Source organism: Lepidochelys kempii, chromosome 5 (assembly GCF_965140285.1).
Source record: "Lepidochelys kempii isolate rLepKem1 chromosome 5, rLepKem1.hap1, whole genome shotgun sequence".
NCBI classification, from domain to species: Eukaryota; Metazoa; Chordata; order Testudines; family Cheloniidae; genus Lepidochelys; species Lepidochelys kempii.
Genome location: NC_136384.1, coordinates 36,552,895 through 36,579,393, shown reverse-complemented (window position 1 = coordinate 36,579,393; position 26,499 = coordinate 36,552,895). Strand labels below are relative to the sequence as shown.

Here is a 26,499-nt window from a genome sequence, read left to right as displayed (position 1 = left end):
ATGCATAGAGTGGAAAATACAGTAGCAGGTATAAATACACAGCACATGAAAGGATGGGAGTTGCCTTACCAAGTGGGAGGTCAATCTAACAAGACAATTCAATTAACAGTAGGATGCCAAGGGAGGAAAAATAGAGATAACTTGATTACAGTTTAAGTACCTTCACTGGAATAAAATATAGGGTGCTATAGTGGAAAGAAGCATAACAAGAACCAATGGCTGGAAGCTGAAGCCAGGCATATTCAAATTGGAAATAAAGCACACTTTTTAAACAGTTAGGGAAACTAATCATTGGAACTCCCAAGGGCAGTGTGTTGGATCATATTAAAGAAGTTCTGTATTAAAATCACAAATGAGTTTGATTCCCCAGAGTTTAAATTCCAGGGTATTACTAATTAAGAGGTCTCTTGGTTTTTGGTATTGTTTCTCTCCCTCTATGTGTGAAACTTGCAAGCTGCTAACTGTGTTAGTACATTCTAAGACAGAGTCTGTTCTCAAAGCAATTCACAAGAGAGAGAGACTCAAAGCAATACTCTAACAACAGAAACAGCACCCAGAGACTCCCCACCCTTTTGCTGTATTAACAATTGTGATTAAAATAGAGATAGAGGATGTATGTGGATGGATGCTTGGTGTGGATAATAACTGAATGATCAGGGAGGTGCCAGCCTAAGAATCCAGTGTCCATCGGCTGAAGAAGGTGTCAAGTGGAAATAACCAGAGGACCCCACCCGGAGGGCAGACTGGAATCCACCCAACAGCCTCAAGAAAGGGAGAACCAAAGAACAAGATAACATCTTGGAGCCGTCAGGAATGTGCTATCTGCTGATTGATTCAGCAACAGCATGATGAAGCAATTCCCATAGACTGGCATAGGAAGAAATTCCTATAAAAATAGACTCTAAAAAGTGAGAACTTTGGGGTCTGATTCTGCAAACCAACTTCCAGGAGCATCAGATGAGCATCTGACAAGGCCCTGCTCCCTCCTCATGTCCAGGCCACCTGGCCAGTGGCTTGGCATGAGCAACTCTAAGGCTGGTAACTATGATAACAATCTTGCAGAACCTGTGTGTGTGTATGTGTGTGTGTGTGTGTGTGTGTTTGTATGAATGAATGTGAGAATAAATATGAGATTGAATGGAATGTTATAGCTATAACTAACTGCTTACTATGATTCTTTCTGTATTCACAATAAATGTGGTATTTTGCCTTTTTCCCTTTAATAAGATCCTGCTGGTTTTTATTTTATTGGTACAACAAGTGGTAGATTCATCATCTCTTGATATCATCAAGACTGGAAGCCTTTCTAGATATGCTTTAGCCAATCAAGTTATTGATCTTAGTACAGGGATTATGGTGAAATTTAATGGTTTTGATATACATGTCAGATTAGATGATCTATTGGTCCCTTCATGAATCCTAGAAATTAAAATCAAGTTTTCCTTCTGCTTTGATACCAGACTAATTGTATAAAGAGCTTTACTTTTAATATTTAAAGGAATATCAGTTTAATTGACTTCTTTTTAAAATGTAATTTCAGACAGAACACTTTTTAAATAGTAAACCCTAAAACTTCTTAAAATAATATATTTAAAGAAAAATATTAAGAGTTTTGCTGCTTCTCTGTTTATGCTTATAAGAGATTTGACAGAAAGGGAGAACCTGACTATTGAAGCTAAATAGCTAAACTAACTAGACACAAAGTGCTCATATACACAAAGACAAATGAAGTAAGATCAATACTTTCACTAATTCCCTTCAGTCATTGTAATATTACAGGTACTTATAAGCACAGTAGGCAGAAATATTTAATAGAAATTTAATTTTCAAGTTGAGTACATCCCTTTAAACTAAAGTTTGTTAGGTTTAAACAGCAATGTTCTTTTGAAGTTAAGACCACATTAATTAAAGGAGGATAGCCTAATCTTTACTTTTTATGGGATAATTCAAACTTGTTTGTACTGCCCCACTTGCATTTTATAAAAATATTTCCCGAACAGTAAAATTAAACAACCTAAGCCATAAAAAAATTTTCTTCTTCATTTCTTTTGATTGTAGAATAGATTAAGTTTTATACAGTGGATTCTATCAACTTCATTATCGGAAAGTTATTTTGACTTTGTTCTAAGTGGGTGTGGGAGAAAGCATGAAATTTATAGCAATGCTTGCTTCTCACATAAAACTGAACTTTCCTCGTTATCCTTCCTCCATTAGTCATTCAAATACTAAACCTATCCCCTTAGCTGACAGGGAAGAGCACACAACGTCATCTCAGAGATTTCTACTTCCAATGCAAATCAATGACAAAATTTACACTGCGTTGTTTCTTAATTTATTTTCTGCTTTTATTATAATTTAAAAATTCTATCTGAACTTTTTAATCAACTACTGATTTTCAGGGGAATTCTTATTTTTGAGCTAACAATGTGTATTAATGTTCAAGCTGCATTTACGAAATTAAGTTGGCAGTTACATAGGCCACCTTAAAGAAAGAACATAGAACTGGAGCATTAAATACACAAGGAAGAAAAGATTCAGCTGTAAAAACTATGTTATGAAGCCAAGTGCAAGGTTTTCATCATTCACTGAAAATCCATTCTCTTAACTAACTCAAATTTCAATAAAAATGTATTCTGTTTCTTGCTACAAATAAGCAATATTGGAATATATTAAATAAATTGGAAAAAATATGAAATCCTTGCCTATGCAAGTGTATATGTAGTGTATTTGCTTAGACACATTTTGAGATTGTGAGGTCTAAAATTATACCTCCCTATGCTTTGGTTGTTGGAATCTGGACACCTATAAACAATTTTTCTTCACTTGGTCCTGTTTGTGTGCAGAATATTGAAAAGTATATGAATGTGCACATTACATAACCAAATCTGACTTTTATTGGGGGGACTGCTATTACATGGTAGGTAGGTAGTGTGGATAGATATAAGATATGACTATACTTCGTTCATGTGTAGTCAATGTTCTTTTTAAAAGCCCTCAAAATTTTCTAGAGCATGCGTGCACACAGAAAAGTAGCACCATTTTTTTTTTGGGGGGGGGGGGGAAGAGGGAGGTTTGACAGTGAGCTATCTTGCTACTCTCACATACCAGGAGACACATCTGCGGCTTGTGCATCTTTTTGTTTAGATATATAGAAGCTCCTTCTTATCAGTATCTTGTTTTGCACTCATTTACATTAGAAAGTAAAACAAACCCTGCTGTAGAATTTACTCAAGAAGATTAAAAACAAAGCATGTCCCAGCTTTAGAACCATTAATAGGAATACACTCCAAGTTCACAAACCTAAAATCTAGCAATCCTAATAGTCTGCTGCAGTTACATGCCTATATTCATGTTTTGTTTTTTGCTGAGGAAGCATGGAAACAATGTTAAGGAAACAAAAGCAGAAACTGAAAAATTGTTTTGCTTATGTTCCAAAATGACTACCTTTCTAAAAAATAAGGCCCCTTTTCTTAGAAATACACAAACACTGACCTTGTACCAAAAGACACCTCCAAAGCAGTTTGTATGACTTGTTGCTGTCTCAGGTCATAAGTAGATTTTTTTTTAAAGAAACTAGTATGTAAACAAAAGAATGTGAGGAACAGGTTGTTAAAGTTTTAACTTCAGAATATGAGAGGGCAAGAATAGATAAATGCAAGTGGTCAGAAAAAACAAAATATTACTGAACTTTTAAGAGATCTGAAGGAGGACTGTGTTAGATGCTTAGTGCATCGCAATAGATGTCACTCCAGGTGAAGGGAACGGGTGTGGGGGGAGGGAGATAAAGATGCAAGAGTGGGAGGACTACATAAAGGGGGCAACAAGATCTTTGAGTGGACATGAAGACACAAAGTGAAAAAAAAATTAAAAAATGACCAAATGGTTACTAAATAGGGAGTTCTGGGCCCAGCAGTGCAACTCCTATATGCGCAACTCCTATGCAATTCAGTGGGTGTGTTTTCATCAAGTGAATTTTACCACTGCAGTTTGATAGAACCAGTGCAAGCTGCAGCCTTCTACAGCATACACTAGTCATCCAGTTTTAAGTCACACACTTTTAACATAGCAAAACTCCCTACAAGCAAGTAAAAGGCCTGTGGATTGCTTTACCTATCTCAAAATACCATAAACAGTTCCCCATCTTGGCATATACATATAATAAGCACAATATATCTCATGGGTATATCTGGATTCTTCTTTTGCTTGTTCTGAAAGGTTCTGACTAGCATAAGAAGCCATGCATGTGCTGGAAGGGGAAGCTAAACCTTTGCACTTCCAGAAGCCATGGCAGAGACAGCAGCTGTCTCAGCACCTGTTAACAGACCAACTCTGGTCCTGGAGATCCAGTACTATAAGAGGAGTTTATAGCATTTCTGTGGTTATAACTACCAGTGTCCATTTTAAGTCCTTTTTAGTTGCTTAAAAGTTTATCAAAGTTTAACCATTTGCCTAGACTTTTCCACAGTTGCTCTCTGCCTCAGGATTTTTATTTTTAAGTTTCATTGAAAACTCCTGTCACTTCTGAAAGTTGTATTAGGTAGCTTTGCCAATTTTATCATGCACCCCTCGTGCACTCCCCTGTAAAAAAAAACACAAAAAAACCCCACCTCTTTGAAAAACTCCAGTTCTTCCATGCTTTACAGTAGAAACCTGAAATTTAGCAGGGGAACAGTCCTGGTGTCAAAGGGGCACTTTTTGCTATCCCCATGAAAACTGCCACATGCAGAAAAGCTTAAGCAGCTTACTACCAAAAGCCCCAAACATGACATCTGCACTGAACATGTTTCAACCCACAGTGAACCCTATCACCTGCATTGAGCATCCTCCAAATCACCACTGAGCCTGTGGCAGACAAAGCAGAGCTATATCTCTGGAAAGTTGGGGCGGGGGAGGGGGTCTGAGGAAGAGGGAGGAGAAGAAAGAAGAAATGCAGCAACCATTTCCCACTTTGGCACAAAGGAAGATTCACAGGGTTAGGAAACCAGAAGATTATGAATGAGTTCAGATCTCAGCTTCTCCAGACTGGTGGTAGTACTTTGTACTTGGTAATCTTTATGGTATGGGTATGAGGTCTTGTCTGGTGGCAAACACATAGCATACTTTATTTATAAGAAGAGCGGGCACCGAGGTTTAAAGTCACTTCTGGCAGAAGAACCACCCCCAAGATCTCTAATATGGAAAGTCTCACTTAACCTCACTGTCTTTTAGAATGAATGGGTCATATCTGTGCTTGACTATCGTGTCCATAACTACTAGCTCACACTATTCTCTAGTCAAGAATATGAACTAGAATTTTTTATTCCAAATATTCCTATGCTGTCTAGCAAACAGTTGTGCAATTGTGTTTTGCATCCCACTCAAGTTGCTGATCCACATATAAGGCAACTACCTACAACAGTGTATACTACCACCACCATCACCACCAGTTACTCAAGGTGATGAAGGTATGCTGTGGAGCTGGAAGTCCTATTTTTTAAACTTAGTGGATAACCCATCCAGGGCCACAATATGGTTCAACATGAGAGAGTTTGTTTTCCCAGTATACTTAAACAAAAACCATCCATCTAGGAAATCAAATACCAAAAACTACATTAAAAGAATTTGCCAAGTCAACCATTCAAGCCAAAATAAAGGTTACCAGCACAACCTTAATTCAGACATTTTGCATGCAGGCAATATGATACAGTGCTTAAGTAAATGATCACACACCATTTGTTCAACAGGATCCCTGCCTCATTCAGTGCACAGAACGAACAATGAATAAAGCAGAGGATTTTAAGAGAAAGGACATTCTCTTGTGTCTAAAGTATTGGACTAGAGCCAATGGGATCAGAGTTCTATAACTAACTCTGCCACAGACTTCCTTTGGGATGTTGGGCAAGACCCTGCTAATGACTATGCACAAAAGGGAGAAGAGGGGAACAGTGCATGGACAACCTTAATTTTGGCTTTTCCTAAGTTGAATATACTTTGCAACCTTAATGTTATTTTAACGTAATTTTTGTATGAAACTATTTCCAGCACTGCCACCTCTGGTTGACACTGTTTCAGAGCAAAATCAATCTCCTTATTGTTTCAATGTCTTCAATCATTTTCATTTTTTGTTCCTTCATTCATTTTGTTGGGAAAGGGAGAGACTTTTTTTTGGTTAGGTAAAATTTCTCTGTCCTGCATTCCACTCCAGGATCCAGAGATAGGAGTGATTCAGGCCCAGATCTCAACACAGAACATCCCTCAGGGCTCCTCTATGCACACCACCCAGTTCTTCCCTTCACCTACTCTAATGGGGACACTGGAGAAAGTACAATTTTGGGGGTGAAGAGAGAAAGAAGGCAAGTGTTTGCTTGAGCATCATGGTGTGTACTGTGCCTGAAAGGCAGCAGCATGGAACAACATTTGTGCATCTCAGGTAATGAATGACCCTTTTCTCTTTTTCAGAGGTCTGGGGTTTGGGGAAACATACCAGGATTTCTCTAACCTAGAGAAGGCCCCTGATCATTCATTCAGCCTTTAGGAATAGAAAGTAGGGAATGGCTTGCTTTGCTTTCAAAGCAAGTGCAATTATGACTCACTTAAGGGTTCTCCTTAAGCTGATTTAGACTCTTGAGGTTGTAAGCAGCAAAGTCCATGGACCCAGTGGGCGGGGGGGAGGGGGAATTGTCTCCTCCTGAGTCACTGAGGAATGGTTACCCAGCTGGTAGGGAGGCTGCACCTTCCTTTTTGAGGCCTGGCAATTCCCTCAATTGAGTCCTGATTTTTTTTTTTTTTTTTTTAAAAGGTGGAAGAATCTGTTCTCTACTGAATCTCTTAATTGGATCTAACTACCAGGGTAGCACTATAGACAACTCAGCCTCTCTGGGACACCTGCCAGTAACTTTCCTTTTTGGAGGTGGCCAACAAGGTGCTGTTGCCCTCTTCTTCAGGATTGCAATAAGTATTAAACCCTGCAGTCAAGACCATACAATCCTATATGGTAAGGCTTTGAAAAGCCACCTTTCAACCTTTCTGTTGAGAATGCCGGGATTCCGGAGTAGATGTTCTACACAATCTCTTTTGTCCACTCCAGGATAGTCTGAAGTCTTGGGATTCATTGCCTCAGGCACTAAGAACTGGCCACTTAGAGCTGTTGGAATGGCAGACGCCACAAAAGCAGAGCCACTTCTTCGGCCAGTCCCCAAGACGGTTCACAGTGAGGTCACAGGCAATGATGAAGAGCCTGAGCAGCTATGCTCAGGACTATAGAGACCTGATGACTTGATGGGGTAAGCCTATGGGGCTGACCAAGTAATGGGTGACTTCAAACTGTTGCCAAGGATGAGTCCGCAGACATGATATCCTTGAGAGCAATGCCAGAACAGGTGGTCGGTGCATAAAGACACTAACAGAATTTTGACTGGAAGACTGGACTGGGAGTCACCAGCCCTTGAAACAGATCAGTAAACTCCTTTTACTGCTGGCTTAAGCTTTTGAAGATACCTGTTCTAAGAGGTCGCTTCCCTCTTGCAATGTCCTTTTTTTCCTACTATCTCCCAATCTATCCCTACTTTTTCCTATGGAATCTTGTGATGATTACAACAATCTATGACAGCTCATATGGATGTAGGATATGGCAGGACTGGTCACCGGGGCAACCAGACCCTGAAAAACCTGAAAGAAAAACCCCCTTGGGTTTGTAAAAAAATAGTCACTTTGGCCAACACTGCAAGAAGCATTTGCAGGCTCCAAAAGGATCCATTTCAAGTGCTATTTGGTTCAAGAGGGACTTATGAAAGAAGCCTCTAGAGGGGGGTATGAGAAAAGCCTTGAACTCAAAAAGGATATTTTCTGAAAGCTATTGGAGGAGTGACGCTGACACTTTACCATCACATTATATGAAGTTTTTTATCCACTCCTGTCTGAGGCTTTACCACCACCTATTTTAAAGAAAACTGCATCTCTTCACTGCCAAATTGAATGTTTCTACTAAAGTCATCCATTAGATTCACAAAGGTGATAGCAATAAGGTAGAATTATGGTCTCAAGCTGTGGACTATGGAGTTCCTCCTGCAGTTTCACAGAAATTAAAAACTATACAATAGGTGGTCCACAGAAAGCTCTGAATCTCCCTTCACATAGGTGGTTGGTGTGTCTGAGGCAGCTTTGATACAGATATGGCTGTTTAGGAAGGTTTATTTTTGACAAAGGGTGTTAGGAAATCCTGGGAAATTCTGATGGCACTCCAAGTTTCCCTAGCTCATGGCAAGAGTCAGAAAACAGGGGGAACCCTCCTGGCTTCTCTCCTGCCATCCCCACTGCTGAGGGAAAAAAAACACCCCAGAGCATCTTTGCTGGTGGAGAAAGGAACCAGGAATTGCAGAGGACAGGACGCAAACACCAAACACAGGGCATTAAAGTGTCAGATTGGCTCTGCTACCTGTCGATCCAGTTAATTGAAGGAGGCTCACCCAGGAGTTGCAAACCGGTGTCAGCCAGCTGCAAAACTCTGTGCTATGAACGACACATATGAATTGAAGGCATTTAAAGTACAGTTTAGTTAGCAGGCTGCATGGAGGTGGAAAAAAATTCTTTATCCACAGCGATATAGTTCCAATCATGTTAGACAAAATTTAACTCTGCTCTCACAGCTATACTACCAGCTGTGATACAGTCTATTCAAGCACTGAAGCGGCATACCAACTATGAAGTAAGTAAATACAAACAGTCCACATTACTTTGGATATCTTTCCAGCATCAGTAAGAATGGCAGCTTTAGAACTGAAGATTGGCACTAAATGTCAACTGGGGACCGAGTAAATCAATCTTCTGCCAGTTAAAACTCACCAGCACAACAAAACATAAGCAACTTGGTCTAATGGACATGGGCCTAGAGATACTCAGTATATTCCAAAAGAAAGAGGAATAAGCTAACAGAATGAAAATTTTTGGAGTCCTAGTTTCTAAAGTAGTTCCAACAAAAATGAACACCTCCACTCCCAGAAATACGATTCACTCTTTGTTGGTTAGAAATACACCTTTCCTTCTGATCTGCCAGGAAAAAGATTGTTTCCTCTTGCTGAACAAAGCTGATTTTGAGGACACTCATTATTGTTGAAGACTAATATTAGATGCTTTGACAGAGCCTTAATGAAAATGTCAGATTATACCAATAATGAATAACTGCAAGTGTCTTTATAATTCAGAATATTAAGACTTAAACCACCTCATTTTTAGACCTTTAGCAATTTTCTCAGGCTGTTAAAAGATCAAGATACAACACAGAAAGCAAATGTAAATAAATTCAACCTTCTTGGAAAAAAGATTGTCTAAACATTCATCACACAATTGGCTGAAATGCTTTTAAGTTTAAAGTCGTTTGCGTGGCTCTTTAAGCATGTCAATGCATGTTTAAATAGCCTGAAAGACTGACCTAACAATCTACTCTAGGACTAAGCCTACCAAACAGAGTGATCACTACCCCGCCACCACTCTCCAAAGGCTATATGTATTTAATTTTTATCAGCACATCTTCACTCACCAGTTCCATACCTAAAACTCAGTTCTGTCCATCACCATCATCTCTTAACAGCAGGAGAGCCTTGCAACCTCTATTCTCATTGCTCTCCTGGGCATGCCACAGGCCCCTCTGCCTCCTGCACTCCTCCTCACCTACATCCTTCCTCTTAGAAATGCAGCAGACCAGAGATAATTCTGCTCTTTGCCAGTCCCCAACCCATCAGTCCCGTTCTGGGAAGAGAGAAAAGTTACCCTGGAGCCACACTTCTTCCTGCCTTCCCCTTCCATTTGGTGACAAATGTAGTGTCAGTGTTGCTCTGCTCCTTCCAGGGTCTTCCCATCCTCAAAAAGAACTGGCTCCAGAGACTGATCTGCTCACTTGCTCCCTCCATTAAAGGGGAAGCAGCGGTTGGGCACTTTGTACTCCCCTCCACCCCCTCGCCAGAAAAAGGGACAGTGATTCATCTGCCCAACTCAACAAAATCTTCATAATACAGACTGCTATTTGCTCTGGGTGACCAAGGTTTTCCAAGGCCTGGTTCCAACAGTGTATGTAAAAATGATTACAAAATTAAATCAAACACCTCTTAACCTTAGAGTGAAGTAAAGTAACAAAAAGCAAGGCTCAGATTTTAATGCCAGAAGGGATCATCTAATCTGATCTCCTATAAAACACACACATCATAGAACTTCATGCAGTGACTCCTGCATTGAGCACAATAACTTGTGGCTGAACTAGAGTAATACCTTTTAGAAAGGCATTCTACGTGGATTTAAAGACATTATCAAGCAATGACAAAACTGCACCCAAACTAATCCGTTATTTTGCCAACACCATTAATTACCCTCACACTGTTCAAGTGTGCCCCTTATTTGACTTTTTCTAGTTTCAATTTCCAGACACTGAATCTTGTTATGCATTTTATTATTAGGTTACAGACACCCCCAGTATCAAATCCCTTATTCCTTTGTAGGTTCTGTGATCAAGGTGTCTCAGCCTCTTCATATTGAGCTCCTCAGGTCTCTCAATGACTAAAGTTTGTTTTCCAAAACTTGAATTATTGTAGCTTTTTCTTGAACCCTCTTCAATATTTCAACATCCTTTTAAAAGTGCTGACATTGAAACTGGACACAATATTCTAGGAACAGTCTCACCAATAGCACATACAGAAGTAACAACTCCCTGATCCTATTTCAAGACTGAAATTCTGCCCTTAAAATATTACAAATGTTGGCCTATTAGTTGTAAAGCTCAAGTGCCAGGGTCTCTTTTCAAAGGCCAACTCACTTTCCTTCAAAATATCAAAAGATATACCCTGCAACTAATTTGCATTAACTTGAGGCTTCATCTCTGGCAACTGAGAATTCAGGTGTTTCAATTTTAAAGGCTGAATAATTTCAGGTCTGAGTAGCATGCTTACATAAGGCAAATAAAGTAGAGATCACTGGAAAACTTAACACGAATAGAAGCAGATGCTTCAAGTACTCTTATTATACAATTTCAAGTTCAGTTGCCTTTCTTCACCTGACCCACTAATACAATGTCCTTCTTAAAACTTTATAGTAAAAGCTATAGGGGAAGTCAGATGTGAACTGCACTAAGATCCTCATAGAAGCTGTGCTCCAATTAAAAGGTCTCTATACATTCCATTCCTTAGCCACAAAAAACACCATCTTAAAAAACAAAGTCATACCAGTATGATATTACAAGCAGTTAATTGAACTCCAAAGAAAAGAAGAGGTGAGGAAACCATGTCAGGCCTAATTTAGATCAGAGGAAGAACAGATTACAGAGGCCATCCCCACAAAGATTTAGAACATGTCTTGTTTAACTTGCCTAACCAGTTTCTAACTGAAGACAGGAATAATGGTCTTTTAGTTAAGGCATCAGGTGGGGATTCAGAAAATCTTGCCAGCTCTGGCACAGACTTCCACAGTGCACCTCAGGCAAGTCATCCTCTGTGTTTCTTTAGCTACAAAATGGAAATACTTCCATAGCTCAAAAAGGTATTGAGGCTAAACTCATTAATTATAAAGTGCTCAAATATCACTGACAAATGCTATTTAAAAGCCACCATACACAACTACATATTGCTATCAAGATTACACAAAAATCAACTTTTTAAAAACGTAAAGCTTTTAGGTTAAAATTGTAAATATGTTACAGTACATAGTGAGAGGGAGGTGGACAGCCAGAATGATTGAAACAGGACCACCAAATAGACGGTTTCTAAAAGCTTAATGACTAACTTTACATCTCTTCCTATTTGGGACACATACTTTATAAGTTTAGGCAGTTCATTTTTAATGGAAATAAGATTTTAAAACAATTGCTTTTTTCTTTTTATCTATTACAACAAATGAAACTCAAACTCACTCATAAGCAAAAGACTGGAAATATAGTTCAGTACTTCACATATAACCTGATTAATTGAATTTACAAGGGAAACTAAGGGTTTGGCTACACTTGAAATGCTGCAGCGGCTACAGTTGTAGCGCTTCACTGTAGAGACATTACCTAGACTGACAAGAGCTGCTTTCCCACTGGCAGAGTTAATCCACCTCCCCAAGAGACAGTAGCTAGGTTAATGGAAGAATTCTTCTCTCCACCTAGCACTGTCTACAACAGGGTCCGGTTGGCGTAACTATTTCACTTGGGGGTGAGGGTTTTTCACACCCTGGAGCAACATAGCTGTGTCAGCCTAAGTTTAGTGTAGACCAGGCCTAAATTTCACTGTCTTGTGGGTGGCTCACATCAGAAGAGAAAAAAAATTAGAATAGAGAAATATGATTGCAATACCACAAAAATCAATAGGGGTGGCCTAGGCAAAAGTAATATTGAACACGACTTAGCTTTTTTTAATTGAATAAATTTCAAGTTGACAATCCCCTCTGAAGCTACACTTTAAAGCAGAAGAAGGGAGTTAAAATCTCTGGATGCTCACTACAGAATGGTTAAGAACAGATATAAAAGTACTGATGTACAGAATGAAGGCTCTAGTAAGAAGCAGATAAACTAAAAAGGGAGATGTGCACACACAAAACATCTTTATTGTGAAGCAGTTAGGGTTCCACACACAACATACCTGACAAAAGGAAATGAAAAGTTAGGTAGCTTAGTAGTATATATCCTCTTCTCATTTACCCACAGGCTCACATCTTACTACTACCATAACTACAGTACACCACAGCCATGCACCCAAACCTTAACTCTGCCCCTCAGACTACCCTCTCCACCACAAACCCCTTTACCAATCTACCATCACCTCACACTATCAGCTGTGAGTGTTTGGCACAGTTGTGCAGGGATCAAATAGCTTTGGAAAGGGGAGAGAAGGAAGGTTGGAGAACCTTTGGGGATCAGAGCTAAGCTTGCATTGCATTGTCTGTGGCATGCAGTAGTAGTGGTAAAAATGCTAAGGTGGGTGCCTGAAGGTAAAAGAAAAGAGGTTATGTACTGTTCAGCAACTTAACTTCATTTTTTTGCCTTTGTGGATTTGAGTCAGGCACATGGTACAGGGCATCACTACCCGTTTCACAAAGGATTTTGTATATTAAATTCCTTGGATTTTTTTTTTTAATGTTTAAGTGAGGGTTTGGTAATGCATGAAGATGAGATAAATGGTAGATGTAAGTCCAACTCCTAATGAAGACTTTCTGCACCAACAGCTGCTATACATTAACCATTATTGCTATGTCTACATTACCAGCATTACAGTGCCATAATGTAGATCAGGGGTCAGCAACCTTTCAGAAGTGATGTGCCGAGTCTTCATTTATTCACTCTAATTTAAGGTTTCGCGTGCCAGTAATACATTTTAACATTTTTAGAAGGTCTCTCTATAAGTCTTCAATTTATAACTAAACTATTGATGTATGTAAAGTAAATAAGGTTTTTAAAAATGTTTAAGAAGCTTCATTTAAAATTAAATGAAAATGCAGAGCCTCCTGAACCAGTGGCCAGGATCCAGGCAGTGTGAGTGCCACTGAAAATCAGCTCGCGTGATGCCTTTTTTCACACTCCTGACCATCATGGCTATAGCAACCTAACATTTAAGTGTAGACTAGGCCTACATGTCAACAGCTGCACTTAAAAACCTCCTGTTACACAACCATAGGGCACCCAGTAAAATTTTTGCAGCTTATCATTAACTGTTTGTACATAAATATTTTCTCATCACAAATAAACTGACAAAAGTGAGCAAAAATCCATTTAAAAAAAATCTACATGTGGCACCAAATCTATCTTCTAGAATGACACGTTTCAGAGTAACAGCTGTGTTAGTCTGTATTCGCAAAAAGAAAAGGAGTACTTGTGGCACCGATGAAGTGAGCTGTAGCTCACGAAAGCTTATGCTCAAATAAATTGGTTAGTCTCTAAGGTGCAAGTACTCCTTATCTTCTAGAATATACCTCTCCTCTAATTTTGTGTAGATACATGATCTTTTATCGATTGAATAAATGAACTGCAAGGAAAATTTTCAGAGAGCCATATTTCAAACCCTTCCTATTAAGTTATGAAAAGAAACCAAACTGCGTAAAAATTTCAAAGGGTTTAAAAATGTGATGTTCACACCAAAAGGCTACCTACTTTCAAAGAAAAGCAGGGATTTGTGTCACATTAGGCCCACTTCAGAAAGCAAACCTAACTTTGGAATAGCTACTAGGGCTGTGTGAAACATTTTTGCTGAAATAAAATGTCACAAAAATATGCTCTTTCCTCAAAATGATTCAGCTTTGAGAAGACACATTTGGTTCAAAGTTTACATCAGAGACTGAAAGAGACTGACTTTCCTCACACTCTATAGAACAGCAGTATTGGCTTGGGATACAGGAGACCCAGGTTCAGGTCCCTGCTTTAACTTGATAAGATGAAAGACTTTGCTCTGAATCAAGTAGAGTGGGGACCTGAACCTGGTCTCCCAGATCTCAGGCCAGTGCCCGCACCAGCTATAGATATACGCTCTGTTTCCCAAATCAAAAAGCTCAGGTTTTGATCAGAAAACAGACTTGACAATTCCAGTTGTGATAACATTTGAAATGTTTGGTTTTCATTCAAACGTGGAATGCAAGTTTTTGCAAAACGGAATTTTCATCCTCTAGTCAGCTCTAGTCATTGGCAGAGAGTCTCCACAATAAGACAAATTCTATTTTTACCAAGTTAAATATTTCTAATAAAAAATGTCCTTTTCTGTGTCTTCACCTTGTATTATTTCAACTGAAGTCATTTTAAGTTTCAACAATTAAAACAGACTAGTTAGTTTCACTTTGTAAAATACAGCAGGGAGTATTTAGATTTCCAAAATATTATTTTTGCTAAAAATTTTAAACTCAGAGTAATTAAATTCAGAATCAAACTCAAATCTGAAGATTTTGTAAAAACAGGGATTTACCGAAACTAAGGTTTTGGTCCAAATCAACCTGATTTTTATTTTTTTAAAGATGGCCACGCCCCACATAGTTGCTTATACCAATTCCTATCTTCCTCCAAATGTAAAGGTGACAAGAAAGGGATTGTTTAAGCTGGGTTTGTGCCTTTTTATTTTCTTTTCATGTAGAAAGGACCTCTGAAAGTATAGGGGGGTTGGAAGTGTTGCCACACAATATTATGCATTCAAGTTTGATTTTCCTTAGTTTTGCTGGAAGAATTCTTTACTGCGAGATTTCACACCTTAACTGAAGGTAAATAGGTGGAATCTTGAAACAAATTTCTTTCCTCCAATGACTTCAGATGTCAAAAGCTTTAAAGCTTTTAACATTGACAAAAAAATTCCCATCCCCTCTCAATTGCACAGCATTTAGTTCATCTCCAATTGTGATGGAAGTTTCTCTATTCTGACCAGTTGCCATGAAGTCTTCCATAATTGACAAGACCTCATTTTCTAATGTAAAAAAACAAGCAGAATTTTGGTTTTGAAGGGAAAAAACCTCTCAGTTTTTCCTCTATAAACAGAGAAGCAACGAAGGGTACAAACTCATTTTCTCTCCCTCCCTTTTCAAGTCACCTTTAGAAAGCCATGAGGACAAATGTCACCTGAGGACCAACAGCAAGAGAAAACATTAGGAGTTTTGAATGAATTCAAATTTGGATGAATTCAAACTGGAACAGGTACAGAGAAGGGCTACTAGGATGATCCGAGGAATGGAAAACTTGTCTTATGAAAGGAGACTCAGGGAGCTTGGCTTGTTTAGCCTAACTAAAAGAAGGTTGAGGGGAGATATGATTGCTCTCTATAAATATATCAGAGGGATAAATACCAGAGAGGGAGAGGAATTATTTAAACTCAGTACCAATGTGGACACAAGAACAAATGGATATAAACTGGCCACTAGGAAATTTAGATTAGAAATTAGACGAAGGTTTCTAACCATCAGAGGAGTGAAGTTTTGGAATAGCCTTCCGAGGGAAGTAGTGGGGGCAAAAGATCTATCTTGCTTTAAGATTAAACTCGATAAGTTTATGGAGGAGATGGTATGATGGGATAACATGGTTTTGGTAATTAAATATTCATGGTAAATAGGCCCAATGGCCTGTGATGGGTTTTTAGATGGGGTAAGATCCAAGTTACCCGGGAAAGAATTTTCTGTAGTATCTGGCTGATGAATCTTGCCCATATGCTCAGGGTTTAGCTGATCGCCATATTTGGGGTCGGGAAGGAATTTTCCTCCAGGGCAGATTGGAAGGCCCTGGAGGTTTTTTGCCTTCCTCTGTAGCACGGGGCACGGGTCACTTGCTGGAGGATTCTCTGCTCCTTGAGGTCTTCAAACTACAATTTGAGGACTTCAATAGCACAGATATAGGTGTGAGGTCTTTTTTAGGAGCGGTGGGTGAAATTCTGTGGCCTGCATTGTGCAGGAGGTCAGACTAGATGATCATAATGGTCCCTTCTGGCCTAAATATCTATGAGTCTATGAGTTTATTGGGAAAGAACAAGTAGTTAAAAAAATGGAGGAAGAACTGCTAAGTTATCTGTCACACACTTTGACACGCTTGGGGGTTTTTTAAATAGTAATATGGCTGGGCTCTCCAAGTATGCTTTGATAACAGACATGTAAATGCTGGTGTCTCTCATAACCAACAATGGAAATGCATATGCAGGTGGAATTCCCCCTCTGCTCCGAGTGTGCACACAGACATTGTACATATTCTAAACTTACTCACTTCCTGGGATTTGGCAAGTTTATACATAACTATAAAATCAGTTTAAGCTCTATCAAAACTGGCAGCTCCTAGGAGGTTGGGGTTTGTTTGTTTGTTTGTTTTTTTGGGGGGGGGGGGAAGGAGGAAAGACAACTCCATCCCTGTCCCTTATACCATTTACCTGAGAGAAGCACTTTCACCCCTCTTATAATCAAACCATGTACATACCACAGAAGTGCACCAGCTGAACTAAGCCAATTGTTTTTAAAATCTATTTAGTTAAACCAATGCATTTCTCTAGTACCGACAACGCTTTACATTGTAGCTAACTGGATATACCTCACCAAACTTCAGAGTCATTTAGCAAAAATACTTCTGCATTTCTACAGAGCTTAAGAACCTGACATCAGGATGACTCAACAGAAGAGTCCTGCTTCCCTACATAAGAACAGCCATACTGGGTCAGAGCAAAGGTCCATCTAGTCCGATATCCTGTCTTCCAACAGTGGCCAATGCCAAGTGTCCCAGAGGAAACGAACAGAACAGATAATCAAGTGAGCCTTTCCCCATCGCTCATTCCCAGCTTTTGGCAAACAGAGGCTAGGGACACCACCCCTGACTAATAGCCATTGATAGACCTATCCTCCACGAATTGTATAGGGTTCAAAAAAAAAGAACCAGATAAAGGGTTGAAGAATCTGTCACTGCTACAAAGTTAGTCGAGCACTAGTGTTAAGACTATTACTACCATATTTCACTACCTTTTCTGTATCCTATGGAATTCCATCCATCCAGCCACACATCTTTCCTCATTTCTCCCCTCCCCATCCCGTTTTCTTGCTTTTTGCTGTTTAATCCTTTATTTTGCTGCAGCATTTTACACATACAAAAGGACTCCAAAAAGAGAAATTGAGAGAAACTAGTTAGTTTTGCACGGGCAGCACCTTGCAGGTAGAAGGTAATTAAATCCTGATCTACTTCCCTATGCAGGAGGGTCAAAGTGCTTATTATTGCACTAAATGCTTCAGGTGCTGACTGTCTAGTTTTCAAGATTCATCTAGGCTGTGTTAAACAAATAGGAGCCATTATATATATGTACAGTGACAATATAACGTGACTGAAGAAGGAGTTGAGTATATATTGGATACTGAAGGCAGTAGAGAACGGCCATGAATGCAGCACCCTGCCTGCATATAACCTCCTCAGTACGGGAAGGCAGCCAACTGTGGAGCTGTCCATGTGTATTATGAAAAGGAAACAAAGGGCCTGTAGCACCATACCTATTCAGGCACCTCACTGTAGGACAGTCAATGACTGATGTCACAATCACTGTCAAGACAGTCTAACGGCAAAGCACTACTATAAACTAGTTTTTTTTGTTTTGTTTTTTTAACCACACACAGTATGCACCATCTTACAAAACTAGCGCTCCGTACAAAGAGGCCTATCACAACTAATCCTCCCCACAGAAGAACATTAACTCAGTTTACTCAAAATTAAACACAAAACAAGATTAAGAATAGGAAACTCCAGAAGTCCATGAGGAATTTATGTATTGCCCATGTGTTCTATTCAAATTTATTTTACATGGAAGAAACTCATCACAGTGACAGATAGAGGTGCAAATCTTAAAGTGGATAAAAATCCAAACAAATCGCAAAGCAGGACATCTGTTCAACCTCCTCATATCATCACATTCACTGCATCCTATCAATCTGTATGTACGTTAACTCTTTAGGCCTTGTCTAACGATAAAAGCTTATATATGTATAGATTTGTGTACTGCAAGGGAAACGAGCTGTACCAGTATAAGACTTCTTTATAGCAATATGACTGCATGCCCTAGGGCAGAGGTTCTCAAAGTGTGGTGTGTGAATAGTTCCCTCTAAGGTGCGCGCCTGGGTGGCTGCAAACGAGAGAATGAATGGCCACCTACCTAATTAGTGGAGCTGTGCAGGCGTGACTCCACTAATTAGGTGCCTGGACCCTGGAGAAGACGCATATGTAAGGTGAAGTGGTGGCCTTGGGAGGAATAGGGGGGTAGATGGGAGGGGGCAGTAGGGTGAGAAGTGGGACTGGGGGGAATTTGGGATGTGCAGAGCTGCGGCAGCCAGAGAAAGAGGCAACCTTCCCCAGATCCAGGGCTGCAGCTGCTGGGGAGAGATGGCCCTCCTTCCCAGTCTCAGCTCTGTGGCCGCTGTGGCAGGGGAGAGGACACTTCCCACCCCTCCATCCCCCCCCGCTCCAGCTCAGGGGCTGCTGCGGTTTGGGAGAGGGAGACCCCTGCCGCAGCAGCCCTCAAGCTGGGGCTGGGAAAAGGAGAGGAGAGAGGGCACATCCATCACATTAGAAAGTTAAGACTATGGATATTAAAATATGAGTTGTGTGCTTTTATTTGTAGAAAAAATATTAATTATTAAGTTTGTTTCGTATTTTGCGCTTTTATCCAAAGCGCTTTACAACAGTTAGCTAATGGTACAAACAACATTTGGAAAGATCATTAAGTGGTCCGCCAAGACCCTCAGCAATTTTCAAGTGGTCCGTGAAAAACAAAACAAAAAATTTGAGAACCACTGCCCTAGGGGTTGTGCCAGGATAGCTATATTGATAAAAAACCTACAGCCCTGACAGTTATACCAGTACAATAAATGTGTTTAAACCAAGTGTTATAGCATAAATTCTTCAGAGCAGGGACCTCATCTTCATATCTGTCTGCAAAGTGCTGCAGCCTAGTAAGTGCTATCAAAATTTTAAAAATATCAATAAAGAGGCGGCACTGTAATGGACCAGCATGGTGGCAATTTTTTCCTTAGGAGGCCCTAACTACTGTATGAATTTTGGTCAAGGTGCAATGTCCCATCAAGAGATACAGTAACAACTACAGGAGAGCTTCAAACTATGTCCAATACATATGCATGCAAAGCAGGATACTTAGCTCTCAAGTGAGATCATCCTAGGATCCTAAGTTAGGGGATAGTAGTGAAAAGAAAAACTCTCCTGCTACCAGCAACTAGGAAAGTGTAAAGAATGGAGTCAATGTATCAAGAGTGAAGGGCACCCTTCTATATACCAGACAGAGAACTAGGGTAGAACCATCCAGAGAAAGGGAAAAAAATCACTCCACAGAATGAATGTCCCAGGGTGGGAAAGGGCTTGATTTCAATGAGAAAACTGGATCAAGAACAAGTTATAGTAAAACTGAAAATCAGCAGCTTGAATAGCATTAGGGTCTTTCCTATTACTATGAGTTTTAAATGGAAGACACGTAGATACTACATTGATGGGCAGTAGTATGGAACCTATAGATAGGTAATTTAAGGAAACACCATCAACTTTAAGAAAAATCACTTATGGCTGAATTTTTTTTTTAAACCTACTTGAAGCAATAACATATTATAATTGAAAGATTTAAAAAAAGGTATTTCTCCATTTTTTAGTTTGCTTACTTTATAAATTTACAATACTTTGTGTATAGACAATCTCACAATTTATCCTGTATAATCAATTAGCCCCCAGTCATTCAATTAACTCCATTATAAAGAGATCCATGAGTCAGTGTAGAGCCCAATTAAATTCAATGGGGTTCCTCACAGGCAGAGGGATCCGTCCATGCAGAGCTTATTACAGGATCAGACCTTTAATCATTTTCTCATGATTGCATGGGTTAAGCAAAGGAGGAAAGAAACACTTGAGGAAAAAACAATAGGAGAATTAGAGTAAAAAACCCCACAAAACTTGGCCATGGGATTTGGGAGTAGGTAGAACTCCTGAAACTATCCCAGAACCATAACTAGATCAGGGTAACCCTTTAATGATGGTGTACATAATAGATTTTGATTCAGCAGAAGCCAAATAAGATAGTGAGGAGTTTTATTCTGAAGTGCTGTATTTAGTATAAAGCTCCTCCAACACTCAGGAGGGAGGTGGAAGTGGGTAATTCTGATCACACAGGAACCTGAATACAGATCCTATGAAGTAGGCCTATTTAAAACAAGATCTTCCTGGTCAAAATATCAGCATATAGAAAAAGCAATTCCAATAAAGTCATCAAGGCACAGCTTCACATTCCTTTACAATTGCTTGTATGTGAGGTTTCCCTTCAAGACACTGCCCCAGATCCCATTTTAGAGCCCTGGAGAAGACTCAAAATTGGTATTAGCAAATAAATTTTGAAGAGCTTAAAGAGAAAATTATGAAAATATGGCCACTTCAGTAAAGGTGCCAGATTACAAATAGTGCTTTAATTATTTAAACCTAGGTCAACATGATCTTTATGTATGAAAAACAAGATTAAAGCTGAATAAAGTTACCACTGACTTTTGAACTAGGTTGTTTTGTCCATCTTAAATTTTTCTTGAGGCAGTAGTGGATTTGTTGAAAGCAAACCTGCAGAGAAATTAATTTAAAATATTGCAGTAAATGTTTTTACAATTAATAGGCAAGCTGTTTCTTGTAATTAAGCTCCCCATGTTTCCGGTGAAAAAGAGGAACAATAATAAATTTAACAGTAAAGATGTGAAATTTAACAATAAAAATGTGAAGTGGTGAATTAAGCAACCTATTGGTATCTGAAGAATCAGAAAAATCAAGGGAGCTTTCAGGAACTAGACAGAGGGTTAAAACCCATCACATTTCACTAAATTACTCTGAATGCAACTTAAAAAAAGTCAGCCTGCTTAAACAGATGTTTTATCAAAACCTGAACATGGACAGGAACTACTGTCTTCACCCTTAATTCTTAACATGCACAATTTTGTGCTATGTAGCTAAATTGATTTCCTGCAGTGTAAGATATGAAGCGTCTATCACTTCAAGCAACCTTATGAAAAGTTTCTAGGCGGTAGTGTGTGCATTGAGAATTTCATTCTTTCCATCTGTACGCTGCTCAATCAACTTAGTCAAAAGTATTAACTTCTTGATGTTCAGCATACAGCGTAAACAAAAAAAACACAGAATACCTAAACATTTATACATCAGCACACAGTTTAAAGCAGGGGCTCTCAAACTGGGGGTTGGGACCCCTCCGCAGCTCACGACGTTATTACATAGGGGGGTCGCAAGTGGTCAGCCTCCACCTCAAACACCACTTTGCCTCCAGCATTTATAATGGTGTTAAATATATTTAAAAGTGTTTTTAATTCATTTGGGGGGGGGAGGGGAAGAAGAGAAATGGCACTCAGAGGCTTGCTATACGAAAGGAGTCACCAGTATAAAAGTTTGAGAACCACTGGTTTAACGCAAATCCTCAAAATCACATAAGATTTTCTCTACTTAATGTTATATCTTCTTGCAACAGCTTCCAATATTTACAGAGACCTTGCTAGTTACTAAACACTGCAAGTGAAAATTGGACTGTGAGCTCATTTGAAGGCTTTCAAAAACAGCTTAACATTTACTGTGTGTGGAACATTATTTATGCCTCTACTGATGGGATAGTTTATTCAAATGTGTATTGATTCATTCACAGTACAATACTTACAAAATCCAAGAAGACTGTACAAGTTGTTAGCTCAGTGTAATTTGTATTTTCCAGTTTGTTTTCCTTGAAATAATAGCCAGAGTCCTTGAAGATACTACATCAGTAGCTATTTGACAGAGTTCCCCTCTCAGAAATCAGCTACCCATCCTTCTCGTTTACAGCCTTCACAAATCTATTTCCAAAATTTGCAAGTCTGATTTAAGAAGCTTGTTCTATCTTTTTGCGGCCTCTTCTCTTTACTATTCCATGTACATCTCAATGTAATGAGCATCAGCTCCTGATGAAATAAATATACCTTTTATGACACCAAGAGTAAAACTGAAAAGCCAAATTTCACATCTGAACTGAAGAACATTTCTAAGATTCAGCTCATAGAGGCATCTGCAAACAATGGCTATCTGGATACCGCCATACTGATTGTTGGCAACATTTTACCAAAAAACTCAAATAAAATATAAAAGGAAAAAAGAAAAACAAAGTTCTATTAATCTCTTCATTTAGAAAATAGGTTTCATTGCAAAGTAAAAAAGGCTGTGTCAGAATATTTAAAAAATAAAATGAAGGTAAAAATATCTGCCATGAAACTCTTCAGCCGTGCTTAAACAGCAACCAAGGATTACACTTAATGCAATCTAAAACCAGTTGACAAAACTAGTTATGCATATGACTCAAACGTATCTTAGCCAGTGCCTGAAAATTTTTAATTCAAAGGAAAAAAAACACCTTTAATTTTAACAGCAGAAGTATGCTGAGCTTAAGAAATTTAACTAATTATCCATTCCATGTGGACAAAAGCGTCCACAGATGAGGTGTCTCGTACTTTTGAGTAGAGAAATTCAAGACTTCACAAGCTTTCAATTTACTTCTTAGATGTTTTCTGACAGTTTCAGAAGCCTTGTGAGTAGGACGTGACTGAATAAATCATAATTCCAGGTCGATGTCCAGTTATTTTTTTCCCCTCTTCAACTGAAGCAAAAGCTGCAGGTCAACGTCCACCTTTCTCCCCCTCCACAACAAACTGAAGCAAAAGGCTCTAAATATCCAGGATAGCCTTTATAATCCAAACTGCCTACAGGAGGGGAAAAAAAAAAAAACACAATCAGTTTTCCTTTCTGAAAGTTCTATTATATATTTGCCTATAAAACTAATCTGACATCTTTAAAAAAAATGCAGTGCTCACATGATTGAGAGAGAAGAGGAACAAGGAAGAAGCAGACATTTCCTAGTGAACAGAGCACAATACAGTATCAATAAACATGCTGCGCACGCTGAAGTTTCTTCTTGCCTTAATACAAACAGACCTTTGCTCCCCCACCAAAGAGAAACCAACCAGGAAGGTTTACAGACTTCTCATTTTCATTAAAAAAAAGTGTTACACCAAAAAAGGAAGCTGCTGATCCTAGGTTAAAAATGCCAAACGGCAAAAAAAAAAAAAAAAAAAAACACCCTCCAGACATTAACGAGCTACCTGGGAAATCCCTCCAGCACTCCCACTAAGGAAGAGAAATAAACAGGAGTAACGAACGCACAGGCTGCAGTCAGGATTAGCTCACACACCAACGTGAAAGCTTTCAATTGAATGCGTTTGTTTTTAAGGCAGCGGTGGAAGCGCATTTACTGCCGCCACCACGCCGCAGACACACACGCACAGCGGCAAGAAGTCACTTTCCCGGAGGGATTCGCCTTGAGGCTTCGCACGCTGGATCTGTCGAGGAGAGCTTTAAAATCCTCACTCGGGTTCTAGTGCTGCCCCTCGCCCTGATCCAAGCACTTGCCGGCTCAGCCAGCCCCACCCCCGGCAAAGCCCTGTGCTCAAACCCAGAGCCCACATGCACCGCGGCTGCCCGGCCATGGGGAGCGGGACCACCAGCAATGAGGCGCCCAAAGGGGGGGGGGGGCGGCAGGAGAGGGGCTTCCCGTGCTAGGAAGCCCCCCTCCCCGCCCCCGCGGGACCCGCGCCCACTCGGGAGCCCCCACCAGGCAGCGAGGGGATCCTTCCTGCGCCTGCTGCCCCTCAACACAGCCCCGCTCCCCTCCTCCATACCAGCCCCCCAGCCGCAGCTCCCCCTCCCCGCACGGAGCCGCCGGGCCCGGACCCCCTGCCCGCCAGCGCAGGGAGGCCACTAGCCCCCTCCACAACGGGGATTCCCCTCCACGGAGCTCCCTGCCCCCGCCGCGAGCGGAGCCTCCGAGCCCGCCTCCCGTAGCCCCTCGGGCCTGCCCCGGGCCGTACCCGGCTGGCTGGTCCCGGCGGCGGCAGGCAGAGAGCAGAGGGTCCCAGATTTGAAAGCTCCTTTTGCCGCTTCTCCACACACAGTCACACAACTCGCCTCGCTCCCAAAATGGCGCCGCTCCGAGCCGCAATGCTCTGCGCCCAAACCTCGCGAGAGTCAGCGCGCCCCGCCGACGCCGCGGGACGGGCCCCAGCAGGCCAGCCACCCGCAAGGCGAAAGGGGCGGAGTTTCAAGCGGCGCCAGCCCACGCCGTGGAGGAGTTTCAAGGAACCCCCGCCGTCTGCTCCGCCCCTCCCCCACCGCGCCACCTGAGCCAGCGGGGAGCCCCCCGTGCTGTGACGTCACCCGGAACAATCCCGAACGTTCTGAGAACAGCTGAGGGGGAATCCCCAGCGCGCGTAGCTTGTCTCTGGTCTGGGAGTGAGGCGTCCCCGACCGCGGCTCACCCCAGTGGGGCGCAACCGGGAGAGTGTATTAATCCTAATTAATAGTATCCCTCGTGACCCCACTGTCTCTGGTGTTGTAACACCTGGGGACCCCTGAGCAGGAGCGGCCCGGGTACGAGGCTGAGTTGTGTATTGTGCTGGCTGTGGAGAACACAGCTCGTTGTTACTCTGTGATTGAGGCGCTGTGTGAAATTTGAGAGCAATCTTTAGTTCTCCACGGTACTGGAATTTAGTTACAATGCACCTATGCGGTGACAGACCTATTAGCGATGAGTGAGTTAAAGAGAAAGGTTTTAGCCTGCAAAAGCGCATGCCCAAGTAAATGTATTAGTCTCTAAGGTGCTACAAGGACTCCTCCTTATTTTTGCTGATACGGACTAACACAGCTACCACTGGTTTCAGAGGAGCAGCCGTGTTAGTCTGTATTCGCAAAAAGAAAAGGAGGACTTGTGGCACCTTAGAAACTAACCAATTTATTTGAGCTCAAATAAATTGGTTAGTCTCTAAGGTGCCACAAGTCCTCCTTTTCTTTTTACAGCTACCACTCTGAAACCTTAAAGAGGAAACAGACTGCAGCTAGCAGTACAGGGTTTTGCTTTTATAATATAGAACTAGTGGGCAAACATAGAGACCTCAATGTGTTATTTTATTAAAAATCTGATTATTTTAAACAAATCTCATAGAAGGAGGGGGCTAGGGCGTGTGCTTGACTCATGAGTTGTGAACATTTGGAGTTGGGAGTCGTGATCTGGGTTCTGCCATCATCACAAGCCAGCAGAGCCTAGTTATTGGAAACCACTAGCCTCAAAAACAATCAAAAGTGACAGCCTCAGAGAGAGTGTGGAACCAGACTGGATGAGATATTTTGACTGAGTAACTCAAACAGTCACCACCACTGTTTCCTCTGTGGTATTCCCACCAGTATTTAAAGCTACTCTTCTTTGGCAGAACAGTAGTATGAAAGACTTTTTCCCTGGGCAAATCCTCCCCAGCTATGCAGCTGCCCCTATGGGTGTAAGGGAGTGCAATCTGTCAATTGGTCATCCAGTATATAATAGTCATGGGAGATGTATGACAGTAATTAAAGATACAATCCTGAATTCCTTGCACACTCAGAATTCCCACTGAGTTTTGCAAGGGAGCATTGCTATGGCAAGCAGCTGATCCCTGGCTCCGTTCCTCCCTGCTCTGGCTCCAAATACCCATGCATGGAGAATAGAGGAGCTTCCATGTAGCTCCAGGGAGGTGGAGAGCATGACATGGAACTGGCATTTCTCCCTTCTCAGCCCGCTCCCAGTGGATTCTGATTGTCTGTATTCTACTTAGCTTGCATTAGTGGAGGGAAGAATGTGGCCCTTAAGCAGAGACTGCCCATTGTAGAGTAGTTTTGTAATGTTTACAGAGACCTTGCTAGTTACTAAACACTGCAAGTGAAAATTGGACTGTGAGCTCATTTGAAGGCTTTCAAAAACAGCTTAACATTTACTGTGTGTGGAACATTATTTATGCCTCTACTGATGGGATAGTTTATTCAAATGTGTATTGATTCATGGAGGAATGGAGCCAATACAGCAAATACAGTACAGTACTGTGTTAAACATAAACTGCTAAGACATAAAGGGAAAGCAACTTTTTTATTCTGCACAGTAAAGTTTCAAAGCAGTATTATTAAGTCAATGGTAAATTTTGAAAACAACGTTTTGTTAC

General features: G+C 40.6%; 1 protein-coding gene across 3 annotated transcripts in view; it reads right to left on the bottom strand.

Annotated features, from left to right (window-relative positions):
* The window catches only part of GPBP1 (GC-rich promoter binding protein 1), a 60,557-nt gene extending 36,024 nt beyond the window's left edge, over positions 1 to 24,533 (bottom strand). Inside the window, exons 1-3 of one of the 3 annotated variants that reach the window (XM_073343972.2) lie at positions 24,346 to 24,533; positions 22,933 to 23,181; positions 20,951 to 21,019 (exon numbers count right to left, since the gene is read on the bottom strand). The gene's annotated coding sequence lies outside the window, so the exon portion shown is untranslated. Of the gene's footprint in view, positions 1 to 20,950; positions 21,020 to 22,112; positions 22,132 to 22,932; positions 23,182 to 24,345 lie in introns of those variants that run through there. The other 2 variants (XM_073343973.2, XM_073343975.1) reach the window with 2 other exon arrangements.
* Positions 24,534 to 26,499: the final 1,966 nt, after the last annotated feature.